The sequence below is a fragment of the Amblyraja radiata genome, chromosome 6, assembly GCF_010909765.2.
Source record: "Amblyraja radiata isolate CabotCenter1 chromosome 6, sAmbRad1.1.pri, whole genome shotgun sequence".
Classification (NCBI taxonomy): Eukaryota; Metazoa; Chordata; class Chondrichthyes; order Rajiformes; family Rajidae; genus Amblyraja; species Amblyraja radiata.
The window spans coordinates 91,794,840-91,809,497 of record NC_045961.1 but is presented as its reverse complement, the minus strand read 5'-3'; positions in this window follow the sequence as shown (position 1 = coordinate 91,809,497).

The window sequence follows — 14,658 nt, the reverse complement described above, 5'->3', positions numbered from 1 at the left end:
CCCCAACATCTGGAACAATCTTCCTGCATCTAGCCTGTCCAACCCCTTAAGAATTTTGTAAGTTTCTATAAGAACCCCCCTCTATCTTCTAAATTCTAGCGAGTACAAGCCGAGTCTATCCTCATATGAAAGTCCTGACATCCCAGGAATCAGTCTGGTGAACCTTCTCTGTACTCCCTCTACGGCAAGAATGCTTTCCTCAGATTCGGAGACCAAAACTGTACGCAATACAGTCTCACCAAGACCCTGTACAACCGCAGTAGAACCTCCCTGCTCCTATACTCAAATCCTTTTGCTATGAAATAGGATAGTGTTAGTGTTAGTGTACGGGGTGATTTCTGGTCAGCACAGTGTCGGTGGGATGAAGGGCCTGGTTCTGTGCTGCATCTTTGAAGTCTAAAGGGTGGCAATTGAAAGCCATTGATGTTCAGAAAGCTCATGGTGTCTTTATGGACAAATCACTTAGGAGTCAGCATGCAGTTACAGAAAGCAATTAAGAAGACAAATATATTCTACAACATTGAAGGAGGATTTAAGTGCAAGAAGATATATGTCATACTGAAAATACATTGGAGTACATATTAATATTGTGCGCAGGTCAGGGCTCCCTAATTATAAAGGGAATACAGCAATGGTACACAAGACAAATTCAGAAATAGTGAGTTTGTGTTATGAGGGGTGAGACTGAACTTTGAGTTCAGAAAAAAATGAAGAATTATTCCATTGACGTTTTTAATGATGTATGACATATTGGCTGAAGAATGACGTTGCCCCTGGATGGATATCTAGAACCAGGGATCACAGTCTTAAAATGAGGCATTGATCATTTCGGGCAGAAATATTTTTATCCTTAAATAGAGTATCTTTAGAAATCTTCCCAAGATTGCTGTGGAGATTCATTAACTGTGTCCATTCAAGAAAGATATGGATAGCTATTTAGTTGTTATGGAAATCAAAAGATATGGGGTTGGTAAAGGCGGTAAAGGGCCTGTCCCACTCTACGAGGTAATTCAAGAGTTCTCCCGAGTTTTCCCCGATTCGAACCCGGAGAATGGCCATAGCGGGTCCGTAGGAATTCGTGGATGTCTCGTCGTGGCCCGTACGGGTAAAAAGTAACAATTTTTTCTCATCGCGAGTATTTTTTTTACACGTGGACATTTTTCACTGTGTTGAAAAAACGTCACGAGTTGACCGGATTTCCCGAGTACCTACCGTTACTTGTACGAGCCGCTACGAGACATCCACAAACTCCTACGGACCCGTTATGGACATTCTCAGAGTTCGAATCAGGGGAAAACTCAGGAGAACTCTTGAATTACCTCGTACAGTGGGACAGGCCCTTAAGTGAATTAAAAGAACAGTCAATTAACCTTGGGACAAACATAAGGGGCTAAAATTATTTCTTATTGATTCATATGTTGTCATAGGAGCAGGATTAGGTCATTCAGCCCATCAAGTCTTCTCGCCATTCAATCGTGGCTGATCTAATTTTCTCTCTCAACCCCATTCTCCTGCATTCTCCCTATAGCCTTTGACACCCTTACTAATCAATAACCTGACAATCTCCGCTTTAAATATACCCAATGACTTTGCCTCCAAAGCCGCCTGTGGCAATGAATCCCACAGATTCACCACCCTCTGACTAGAGAAATTCCTCCTCATCTCCTTTCTAAAGGCAAGTCCTATTGATTCTATCAGCATGATCATATGATCATATTGAATGGTGGTGCAGGCTCGAAGGGCTGAATGGCCTACTCCTGCACCTAATTTCTATGTTTCTATGTTTATTGGCTGCTCTTATCATATTCTTATGTACTTAAGGATAGGCAGTATTTTTTCTTTTGTAATATTCGAAAGAAGCTCACAAACATAACAATACCCAGATTATGCAAAAGATCATCAACAGAAACATTAAAAGATCAAGAAGAAGAACAATTTTTTTTGATGTAAAATACACATTAGTCTTTCAAGAGAGAGTTAGATTTAGCTCTTAGAGCTGAAAGGAATCAAGGGATATGGGGGGAAAAGCAGGAATGGGATACTGATTTTAGATGCTCAGTCATGATCATATTGAATGGCGGTGCTGGCTCAAAGGGCCGAATGGCCTACTCCTGCACATATGTTTAGTGATGTGCTGATACAAAAGCATGAGAAAATACTTACAGAAACATAGAAAAGGTCAATGGAGCCATGGAAAATACATGAAATGACAGCAAAGCTTCTGGTGGAGAGGAGAAAACGAAATCACAAGTCCATACCATGTGCCCACATCACCATAGCTTTCAAGTCTAAGAAATAATTTCCTAAATATCAGTCTATTTTCCCTTCACCCTGAAGACTGAAATCCCTTCTCCAAACCATAAGGAACCTCTGTTATGAATAAAAGCTAGGAGTTTGAGATCACTAATGTTCGCAAAGAGATATGGATGCTGAGTAAAAATGAGAAATTGGAGTAGAAACTACTAATAATGAAAACTAGGGTGCCTCACTTTAACCAGTTCATCCATAATCCAGATAGATAGATTCTTGGTTGGTACAGGTGTCGGGGGTTATGAGGAGAAGGCAGGTGAATGGGGTTGGAATGATTGAATGGCTGAGTAGACTTGATGGGCCGAATGGCCTAATTCTGCTCCTATTACTTATGACCTTACTCTTCTCTATTTGGCCTAGTTGAGTTTGGAGATACAAAATGGATACAAAACAGGCCCTTCAGCCCACCGAGTCAACGTTAACCATCGATCACCCATATACACTAATTCTATCCTCTTTTGACCTCCCTACACAATAGGGGCAATTTGCAGAAGACAATTAACCTACAAATCTGCACGTGTTTGGAATCGGGAGGAAACCAGAGCATGCTGGAGAAACCACACGACACGGGGAGAATGTAAAAATGCTGCACAGACCACACCTCTAGTCAGGATTGAACCCTCACTCTGGTGCTATGAGTAAGCAGCTCCACCGCTGTGTTACGGTGCCACCCATACTTTGTTGAATAGAATAGAAGGCAGGACCTAGGATGAATGGCGAGTGAAACAGCATACATCTTGGTCTGCTCTCCAAGCAAATGCCTACCCCTTGTGGAGCTGTGGAACATAAGAGCTGTAGCTTGACTTGATCCATAGTCTCAGAATGGCCTTTCAAACTTAAAAGTTTGGAATCATTAATTTTAAGGAATGGGCGGTACGGTGGCCTGGCGGTAGACCTGTTGCCTTCCAGCGCCAGAGTTGTGTGTTCGATCCTGACTACGGGTGCTGTCTATATGGAGTTTGTACCTTCTCCCTGTGACTGCATGGGTTTTCACCGGGTGCCCTGGTTTCCTCCCACACTCCAAAGACGTACAGGTGTGTAGGTTATTTGGCTGTAGTAAATTTTAAATTGTCCCTGAAGGTGTAGATTAGTGCTAATTTATTGGGCGATCCTCGGTTAGTGTGGACCCGGTGGTTGCCCGGAGGGCCTGTTTCTCTAAAGTCTAAAGTGATGTACTGTGAATCATTGATAAATGTGCGAACACCAAGGAAATGTGGAACTGATGCATTATTTCAGATATGGTCCAATTTAATGGGTGGTTGGCTACTGATAGAACAGTACAGTACAGGAACAGGCCTTAGGCTCGCAATGTCTGTGCCAAACATGCTGCCAAGTGAAGTTAATCTGCTGTAGTCCATAAAACAGTACAAAAGTACTCCTGCACTTAATTCCTGCATTCTTAATCTATCAGCCTTGGTTTAGTTTGATGGCTGAGGGATAACCTTATCGAGTTTTATGAAATTATGAGCAGCATATATAGGAGTGCTCGTAACAATCCTTCTCCCAGGACAGATGAGTATAGATCTAAATGGCATAATTTGAAGGTGAGAAGGGGGGAATTTAACGGAGATTAAGGGGTAAGTTTATCATACAGAGGGCAGTGAATATTTGAGATAAGCTGCCAATAGTGGAGGTAGTGCAGTCAAATACAATTGCAATGGGTGGCGCAGTGGTAGAGTTGCTGTCTTGGCGCCAGGGTCCCGTGTTCGAGCCTGATGACGGGTGCTGTCTGTACGGAGTTTGGACGTTCTCCCCATGACCTGCACAGGTTTTCTCCAAGTGTTCTGGTTTCCTCCCACACTCCGAAGACGTACAGGTTTGTAGGTTAATTGTATAATTGCAACTTGTCCCAAGTGTGTGTAGGGTAGTGTTGGTGTGCAGGGATCACTGGGCAGCGCGGGCTTAATGGGCCGAAGGGCCTGTTTCCACACTGCATTTCTAAACTAAATTAAAAATAAAATTGTAATGTTTAAAAAGCATTTGGACAGGTACTTGGAGAGGAAAGAAGTGTAGGGATTCGGGCACAATGTGTGCAAATGGGATTAGTGTATACAGACATTACAATTGGCATGGATGAGGGAGGGGAAAAGGATCTAATTCTGTGCTGTAGTTATCTTTGATTCTAAAAAAAGGTGAGCATGTTCTCTCATGACGAAGATAGACACAAAATGCTGGAGTAACTCAGCGGGTCAGGCAGCATCTCTAGAGAAAAGGAATAGGTGACATTTCAGGTTGTACCCCTTCTTCCAACTGAGAGTCGGGGGGGGGGGGGGGAGGGAAACTCTCTCTGACCCGAAACATCACCTATTTCTTTTCTCCACACATGCTGCCTGACCCATTGAGTTACTCTGGTATTTTGTCTCTCTCTTCAGTGTGAACCAGCATCTGCAGTTCCTTCCTACGTGGGTTCTCTTGTAACCCTGGCCAACATTTATTCCAGCCATCAAAGGCCGTGAAGAGACAATCATTTATTTGTTGCTTTTCAACAGTGACGGCTTTACAGAGGGATCTAATTGACTGTAAAATGTCTTTGAACAGCCTGACATCATAACTGCCTGTTTGCCAAAGTGTACGGATAAAGCATTTTAGTATCTGCTACATGGCCTTCAGATTTACAGTCTGGAACATTAATGTGTATTAGCATCCTGCTCTGGTATTTTGGACCAGGCTGAAGATCCCAAGGTTTCTGTCTGGTTGTTGAGAAAGATTGAGGCTTAGAACGGCAACTGTTGGAAGCAATCACTCCAGGAACTGCAAGCAGGCCGCACACTGGCGCAGCGGTAGAGGTTCTGCGTCACCGCGCCACAGACCCAGGTTCAATCCTGACCACGGGTCTTGTCTGTGTGGAGTTTGCACATTCTCCCTGTGACCACGTGAGTTTTCTCCGGGTGATCTGGTTTCCTCCCACATACAGGTGTCAGAGGTTATGGGGGGAAGGCAGGAGAATGGGGTTAGGTCGGAGAGATAGATCAGCCATGATTGAATGGCGGAGTAGACGATGGGCCGAGTTGCCTAATTCTACTCCTATTGATCTTATGACCACATTCCCATTAAACCATTGTTTGAACCATTGAACAAAGACCCCTTGGCATGTATCGTATCAACTAGGATCTGCAGGGCCGTTTCAGGAAATGTCAGAGGTTTGTAGGTTAATTGACTTTTGTAGATTGTTCCCAGTGTGTAGGATGCGGAAGTGGAATAACATGGTACTAGTACTAGCGGGTGGTCAATGGTCGGTGTGGACTCAGTGGGCCGAAGGCGCTGTCCCCAAGCTGTATCGTTGAACTACCACAAACATATGGAAGAATCCAGCTATCGTTACTCAGAGAGCTGAGATACAAGTTGCTATTATTCAAATTCTGCTGCCCAGAAATTGGATTGCATTTACTTTTGTATTGTTTGAATGTGTCTCTAATTAGCACAGGTGCCAAAAAGTGACAAAAATTCAATTTGAAATGGTTTGCACTCAGAAGCAAGAGCTGAAACAGGAACTATGTGATTTAGTGCAGCATTCATAGAAGTGGTCTCAACAATTAAAGAGAATTGCACATGGAATACAATACAATACAATACAATACGGTTTTATTCGCCACATTGCACATAAAGTGCAAGTGAAATGAAGGAAGCCACATGCATTAAGGTTGTAGACTCAAGGAACTGCAGATGCAGGTATACCATGAAAAAACACCAAGTGCTGCAGTTACTCAGTGCCTCAGGCAGCATCTCTGGAGAACACGGATTGGTGAGACATGGCATAGACTAGACCATTTTGCCCAACACACTCTCGGTCTGCCAAGCCCCATTGAATCTCCTGGTTGCTAACTATTTTAACTGCCCTTTCCATCCCTATACCGATCTTTCTGTCCTGGGTCTCCTCCATTGCTAGAGTGAGGCCACACACTAACGGAAGGAACAGCACCTCATATTCTGCTGACGTAGCTTACAACTCAATGATATGAACGTTGATTTCTCCAATTTTACGTAACTGACCTACAAACAACCCCCTCCCCCCTTTTTCCCCCTCTTTTCTGTGCATCACCTGGATACACACCCATTTCTCCATTTCCCTTTCCCCCTGTCCACCTATATTCCATCCTCTGGCTTCACATTTCATGCCTCGTCTGTCCTTATCTCACTCTTCAAATCTGGCCTTTGTCTACCCATCTACGAATCAAAAACCTCACCTGTATCCACCTGTCACTCGGCCAGGGTTCATCCCACCCTACTTTGTTTCCCAGCTTTCACTCCCCTACTACAATACGTCTGAAGAAGGGTCCCGACTCGAAACGTCACCTATCCATATTCTCCACAGAATTGGTCAGTTGACCTGCACACCACTGATGTGTCTGAAAGATGAAAACTCTCACTTAAAGTCAAGCCAAGACGTGAGGCTTCAAAGCAATGTGCCATGAGGAGTTGTAGACATCTTCTAGCAAACCAATTAAGTAATCAGGGTAGATTTTTATTCATTCATGTGTCAGAATCAATGTAGGTGGATGTGCAAAGCAGGATGTGAAGGAGTTTTATGCATAATCAGGGATCCCTGCCTGGAAATTGATGTACTGTAATATTTATGGTAGCTGCAGTGTGAGGTTCCAATGCTCTGCATTGGGAACTATGAATCTGCAGTCACCTTACAAGAAGCGCCTCTCTTTTTGAGATTAGGCCCCTTGCAGCCCTTGCCGAAAATGCATACCTCCACTGTTAGCTGGAGATGAGACTGTAATTGCTGAATTGGGACATTCACCCAGAAGCCTTGGTATTACTCCTCTTCTTCTTGCCAACAATGTCACTCATCAATGGTATCCATTACATGAGTATCTCAGCAGCCAAGTTTTGGAGGAAACACTGGGCTAGTTATTGCAAACTTTGCAACTATGTTAGTGGACTTTGGAAGGTGTTCGATTAGCCTTTGCTCAGTTCCGAAGCTGCCGAGCATGCTCTTCCGCTGTCATCAATGCCCCTTTAAAAGCAAAAAAACTATTGAGATATTTCATAGTTTGACTGAAACAGGCATAGAATCAAGTTCTGGGCTCTAGTTTACATTAGCATATACAGATTGGATGCTACATCAATATTGATGCCATTAGGCACAAAGCCGACACCAGGAAAATGTCATGTGAGTGAACAAAGATACCATACAGATAGTTCAGTTTAGTTTATTGTCACGTGTACCGAGGTACAGTGAAAAGCTTTTGTTGCGTGCTAACCAGTCAGCGGAAAGACAATACATGATTACAGTCAAGCCATTACAGTGTACAGATACATGATAAGGGAATATCGTTTAGTGCAAGGTAAAGCCAGTAAAGTCCGATCAAAGACAGCCCGAGGGTCACCAATGAGGTAGATAGCAGTTCAGGACTGCTCTCTAGTTGTGGGAGGATGATAAAGTTGCCTGAAAACAGCTGGGAAGAAACTGTCCCTGAATCCAAGTGCTCAGTCCAATTTTTAAGTTTACTCTGTGTGTCAGGCAGCACCTCTGGAGAAAAGGAATAGGTGACGTTTCGGGTCGACCCAAAACGCCACCTATTCATTTTCTCCAGAGATGCTGCCTGACCCGCTGAGTTTCTCCAGCTTTTTGTGTCTGTCTTCGGTTCCTTCCAACACAATCTTTAGATTAGTTAGATTAGTTTATTGTCACATGTGCGGAGGTCCAGTGAAAAGCATTTTAGTTGCCTGCTATCCAGTCAGCGGAAAGACCGTACATGGTTACAATCAAGCCGGTCACAGTGTACAGATACAGGACAGTGGGAGTAATATTCAATGTAAGATAAAGTCCAGTAAAGTCCAATCAAAGATAGTGTGAAGATCTCCAATGAGGTAGATGGTAGGTCAGGATCGCTCTCTAATTGGTGATAGAATGCTTCAGTTGCCTGATAATAGTTGGGAAGAAACTGTCCCTGACTCTGGAGGTGTGCGTTTTCACACTTCTGAAGTTTTCACACTTGACTGATGGGAGAGGGGGAGGGAGAAGAAGGAGTGTTTCTTCACAGCAATTATCAGGCAAGTGAACCATCCTCACACCAACTAGAGAGCGGTCCTGAGCTACCATCTCCCTCATTGGAAAACCTCAGTCCATTTTTAATTGGACTTTACTGGACGCTATCTTGCACGAAACGTTAGTCCCGATATCCTGTAACTGTGCACTGTGGAAGGCTTGGCTTGATTGTAATCATGTATAGTCTTTCTGCTGACGGGGCAGGGCGCAACAATAAAAGCTTCTCACCGTTCCTTGGTGCATGTGACAATAAACACAACTAGACCAAACTATGGGAACTCCATAACTCTACGGTACCATTACTGTAACTGCTAGAATTTAGCTACAGTAGGTCAACTTCAAGAGTAATCTGCAGACCTTTTAATAGTATTTACATTTAAATGTTTACCAAACTGTACTTGAATTCCTTGGACTTTTAAATGGAATGTACCCGGCAGGGATGGAAAGCAAGTGAAAGCTGCTTTCTCATCAGTATTGTTGGGAAATGATTAAACTTGGTAACACATTTGTACATGTACAGAATGAAATCCTATTTAACATTTTTAACAGAGTTATGGATATTAATCCAAGAACATTCTCCACAAAGGAGCCCATTGTTCTTCCTTCCACAACATTTAGTTTTTATCTTTTTTTGGTTGTTAAACACCAGGTATAAGAACCTGAAAGTGAAAGACTTTCATCAAGCCTCGAAGCAACAGAAAGACATTCCAAACTTAGCAAACTCATTGAGACTTTCTTTAACAAGTGCAAGCAGCATATGCCTAATCTCACCACCGCATTAGTGCCCCAGTTTCCACTCACCTTTGAGTGTACAGGATGAGCAAATACAAATACAAATCCTATGTGAACGGAGAGCTTGGATGACCATTAACAATAGGTTAACCGAAGATGAGAGTTCGTCAGCAATGAGCCTGTACTCGCTGGAGTTTAGAAGAATGAGGGGGGGGGAACCTCATTCAAACGTACAGAATAGTGAAAGGCTTGGATAGAGTGGATGTGGAGAGGATGTTTCCACTAGTGGGAGAGTCTAGGACTAGAAGTCATATCCTCAGAATTAAAGGACATTCTTTTAGGAAGGAGATGAGAAGGAATTTCTTTAGTCAGAGGGTGGTGAATCTGTGAAATTTGTTGCCTATGAAGGTTGTGGAGGCCAAGTCAGTGGATATTTTTATGGCAGAGATAGATATATTTTTGATCAGTACAGGTATCAGAGGTTATGGGGCGAAGGCAGGAGAATGGGGTTAGGAGGGAGAGAGAGATCAGCTATGATTGAATGGTGGAGTAGACTTGATGGGTTGAATGGCCTAATCTACTCTTATCCCTTATGACCTTATGACCATAATGGACTGTAACTTGGCAGGTTGCACAGCTCGTAGAGCCGCGTGATTCCTGTGTAATCCAGGCCTCCCGCGCTGTCTGTGTGGAGTTTGCATGTTGTTCCTGTGATCATCTGGATTTCTTCCAGATGTTCCAGTCTCTTGCCACTTTCCTAATTCATGTGGTTCGAGAGATCAATCATCCATGGAAATTTTTGCTGGAGTCGGGGTGAGTGGTTGAGCCTGTGAAGAACCGCATCAAGGGTTAATGTGGCAGGGTGTATTTTTGGTCAATATGGATTGGGCCTGTGTCCATGCTGTATGACATTATCAACTAAAATTCTCATCCCACTCCCTCTGTACTGTCTCCTCCTCTTTCTCTGAGATTGTCTTCAATTTTTAGTTTAAACTAGACTAAGTAGGACCCGTTGGATCCCTGCATCACACGGGAGGGCTGGTCATCAACGCAATATTCCACTTCTCCACCAATTCCAATATTGCTCACCAGTGGGGGAGGGGGGGGGGGGGGGGCTTTCTGTTGCGCTAGTATGAGTGTTGCGGGCCGAAGGTACTGGTTAACCAAGTTGACTGCAGCCACCCGACAACCAAAATTCATTTTGTGAACACAAACTTTTTAAAAGGCAGGGCAAACAATTTGGCTGCAGCCACCCGACAACCAAAATTCATTTTGTGAACACAAACTTTTTAAAAAGGCCAGACAAACAATTGGGCAGCAGCCACTTTACAGCCGCATCGAGGGGACTCACCGTGGAGTAGACGTGCGTTCAGTGTTATTCACAGCTCAGAGAGCCGTGACCCTCTCGCTTCCTGGGTCTGGCAGAGACTGAGCAAGGGACTACACTTCCGGGTTTTATAGTCCCTCCCTCCTGCTGCCTGCGGGAATGGGGACATTTTTAAAAAACATTAATATCTCTCTGATTTTTCATCAATGGTAAAAATCCTCCGGTCCCGGAAGGCGGAGGGGGGCTCTGAGCGAGGCGGCCAAGAATGACGGCCGTAGGTGGCGGCGGTCTCTCAGAAATCGCAGCACAGTGGGCCAAAAGCGGTCAAGATCAGACTTTCAGTAATATATAGATAGATAGAAGCAAAAACCACAACTTGAATGCCAGTAAAATTAAAATATAAAGAACAACCATTCCCTATGAATCTGAATAGTTTCACATTAGTTTATGGTGGTATACGTCAGGGTGCATTGAAATTGCTTGTAGACATGAGGCTCACAGAGTGCGTAAGATAAACAGTGCACGTACAGTAATGGTAAATACAATGAGTTAAAGCACAGCAGAATCCTGGATACAAATAGATTCACTGCAGAGGTTTAGTAGTACTATGGTTAAAATATTAGACAAACATCCAGAAGCTTAAACATTTGATCTGAATCCATGAGTTTAAATCTCACCATTGCAGTTGGAAAGATTAATTAAAGTAATTAAATTAATCTAGAATAAAAAGCTCGTACATTAACGGTGACTATGAGACTACTGGATTATTGCAAACCCCCATCTGGTTCACTTTTGTCCTTCATGGAAGAAAATCTACTATCATGCTTATATGGGACCTCATTCCCAGAGCAACATGTCTCACTCACAGAGATACAAGGAAATGCAGATGCTGAAATTTTGCATAGAGTTCAAAGTGCTGGAGGAACTCAGTGGGTCAGGTAGCATCTCTGGAGGACATGAATAGGTAACATTCTCAAGAAAGGGTCCAAGCCTAAACGTCGCCCATCCATGTTCTCCAGAGATACTGACTGACCTGCTGAGTTACTCCAGCATTTTAAGTTCCATGTCCAACTCCTATCTGCCTCCTGAAACAACCTGGCAATTATGTGGCATAGCCAGATGTGTTCACATAATGCCAAGAGAAAGGAATATATCCTAGTCTGTCACTCCTGAACTTTAATATGGGAGCATTACAATGACATACTCCTAGCACCATCTCTAAATAATTTAAAATACAGTATTTAAAGTGTAATTTTGATTGCTGTACTAAGCAACTGGATATAAAGCTTGATTTCTTATGTAACATTTTATCACAAATTGTGTTCTTGACAGAAAACTACATTTTCCTCATGTTTGCTTTAAGCATGATTGGTTTCTCAATCCTCATATGAACAGGCAAATAAGGCACACTCATTTCACCCCTGCCATCGGGAAGAAGGTACAGGAGCCTGAAAACTGTAACGTCCAGGTTCAGGAACAGCTTCTTCCCAACAGCCAACCGGTTTTAAACACTACAACCTTCAAATAAATGTTCAAGAAGGAACTGCAGATGCTATTTGAACCTTCAAATAAACTCTGGATTACATGAAATTGGAGGCATTTGTTTTGTTTTTGTGCACTACTAGTGATTGTTTGTTTATTTGTGTGCGTATATATGTATATGTATATTATTATATACACTGAACTTTTTTTGTTTATTATATTGTTTAAAGAGTACATTCTGTTGTGCTGCTGCAAGTAAGAATTTCATTGCTCTGTTGGGACATTTGACAATTAAACACTCTTGAGTCTTGAAAAGGATAATGCAACTCATCCACTTGAACCGTTCCATTTAATAAGATCATGATGGATCTAACTGTAAACCCAACCCCACATTCTCATTGTATCTGTGGTAACCTTTCACCATCTTGCTTATAGTGGATCGATCAACCACTAAAGTAAAGTAAGTAAGTTTATTGGCCAAGTGTTCACATACAAGGAATTTGCCTTGGTGCTCCGCCCACAAGTAACCACATGACATACAGTGACAGTTACGAATGACTCAGAAAACACTAAACATGAATAATAATAAAATAGTAATGATAAAAACACCATTGATCAAGCATGTGAACCAACAAAATACCAGATCAAAGGGAGGCTACAGATTTTTGGCTGTTGAGTTGAGCAACTACTCGTGGATAAAAACTGTTTTTATTTCTGGCTGCGGCAGCTTTGACAGTCCGGAGTCGCCTTCCAGAGGGAAGTGATTCAAAGATAAGATTGTTTCAAGATTCAAAGATAAGATTACCATAAGATTGTTCAAAGACGTACAGGTATGTAGGTTAATTGGCTTGGTAAATGTAAAAACTGTCCCTAGTGGGTATAGGATAGTGTTAATGTGCGGGGATCACTGGTAGGTGTGGACCCGGTGGGCCGAAAGAGCCTGTTTCCACGCTGTAACTAAACTAAACTTGGCTTCCATTGCACTTTAAGGAAGAGAGTTCCAAAGACTCATGATCCTATAAAAGAAAATTTTATCTCAGAATTTTATGGGTGACCCTTCTTTTCTCACAGCACCTTCCAGTATCCTTACAACAGCATGTTTGATAGATAACAATATTAAAAAAGCTTCAGATGCTGGAAGTCCAAAATAAAAGTTTAAAAATGCTAGAAACACTCAACAAGTAAGGCAGCATCTGCGGAAAGGGAAAGAGAGATAGCCTTTCAAGTCCAAGATCTATCATCACCGTGTTAAAAATAATTATATTTAGGGAGACACAAGAAACTGCAGTTGTTGGACTCTTTAGCGAAATAAAAAATGTTGGAGGAACTCAACAGGTCAGGCAGCATCTATGGTGGGAATGGACAAACAACATTTGTCAGTCCAACCTTCTTCAATCCAACCCGAAACAGATATTGTAGTGGCAATTTGGCCTGTTTTGCATGTCATTGAGGATGGCATGTGCCTTTAAATTTTAGACTGCCCGTTATATTGTGGGTGGGATTTATGACGTGTTTTTGGGCATGTTTGGAGCTTAGATGCTTGCGCAGAAGTCTAGTTTTTTAGATTAGTTTGGAGAGACCATGGGGAAGGTCAATCCTTCGACCATGTCAGTGTTACGGAGACACCAGGAGTTTTCCTAATGTCTAAAGTAATAAGCTGGAGTTCGAAGAAGATTGTAGTAGCGAGTCGGAAGAAACTTGGATGTATCTTACTATCAATAATAAAGCATTTATTCATCAAAAGACTGTGTTTTGAAGTCATATCTGAGAAGAAGCTCTGAAGGTCTCTGTGAGTGAGCTTGCATGCGTTTAGAAGACACCCCCTTCAACCATTCTCATCCAAATAGCAGCCCAGACTGATTCCTGGGATGTCAGGACTTTCATATGAAGAAAGACTGGATAGACTCGGCTTGTACTCGCTAGAATTTAGAAGATTGAGGGGGGATCTTATAGAAACTTACATAATTCTTAAAGGGTTGGACAGGCTAGATGCAGGAAGATTGTTCCCGATGTTGGGGAAGTCCAGAACAAGGGGTCACAGTTTAAGGATAAGGGGGAAATCTTTTAGGGCCGAGATGAGGAAAACATTTTTCACACAGAGAGTGGTGAATCTCTGGAATTCTCTGCCACAGAAGGTAGTTGAGGCCAGTTCATTGGCTATATTTAAAAGGGAGTTAGATGTGGCCCCTGTGGCTAAAGGGATCAGGGGGTATGGAGAGAAGGCAGGTACAGGATACTGAGTTGGATGATCAGCCATGATCATATTGAATGGCGGTGCAGGCTCGAAGGGCCGAATGGCCTACTCCTGCACCTATTTTCTTTGTTTCTATGTTTCTAATTACCCGAAATATGAAAATCAGCCGCTATAGATACCGGACCAGCTATGTTCCACCAGCACTTGGTGTTTTAACCTGTATGTTTATAGATTGGCTTGGGTGTGACGGAAGAGGCAATTGCTCTGGCTTGTGACAGCTTCAGAATTTATAGCATTGGGGTTGATTTAGATCAAGAAGCAGACCATTAACTTACTGTATCTGCGTCCTTCACGGGCAGCGGACCACATCATAGTTTAATAAATCCCAATCAATGGCACCATCTCCCTCATCATCATCATCATCATTGGGGATAGGAATTTGATCAATACTGTGAAGCCCCAATCAGACCTTGCATCCCTCAGCGAGGTCAGAGAGTTCAAGCACAAAGGCAGTGGGTGTAATTGTAGATAATCCATCTATTGAAAGACATTGGAACAAACTGGTATGTAAACTGATACCCCCACCCTCTCCTTTGCACTATATTGTCTCTCGGA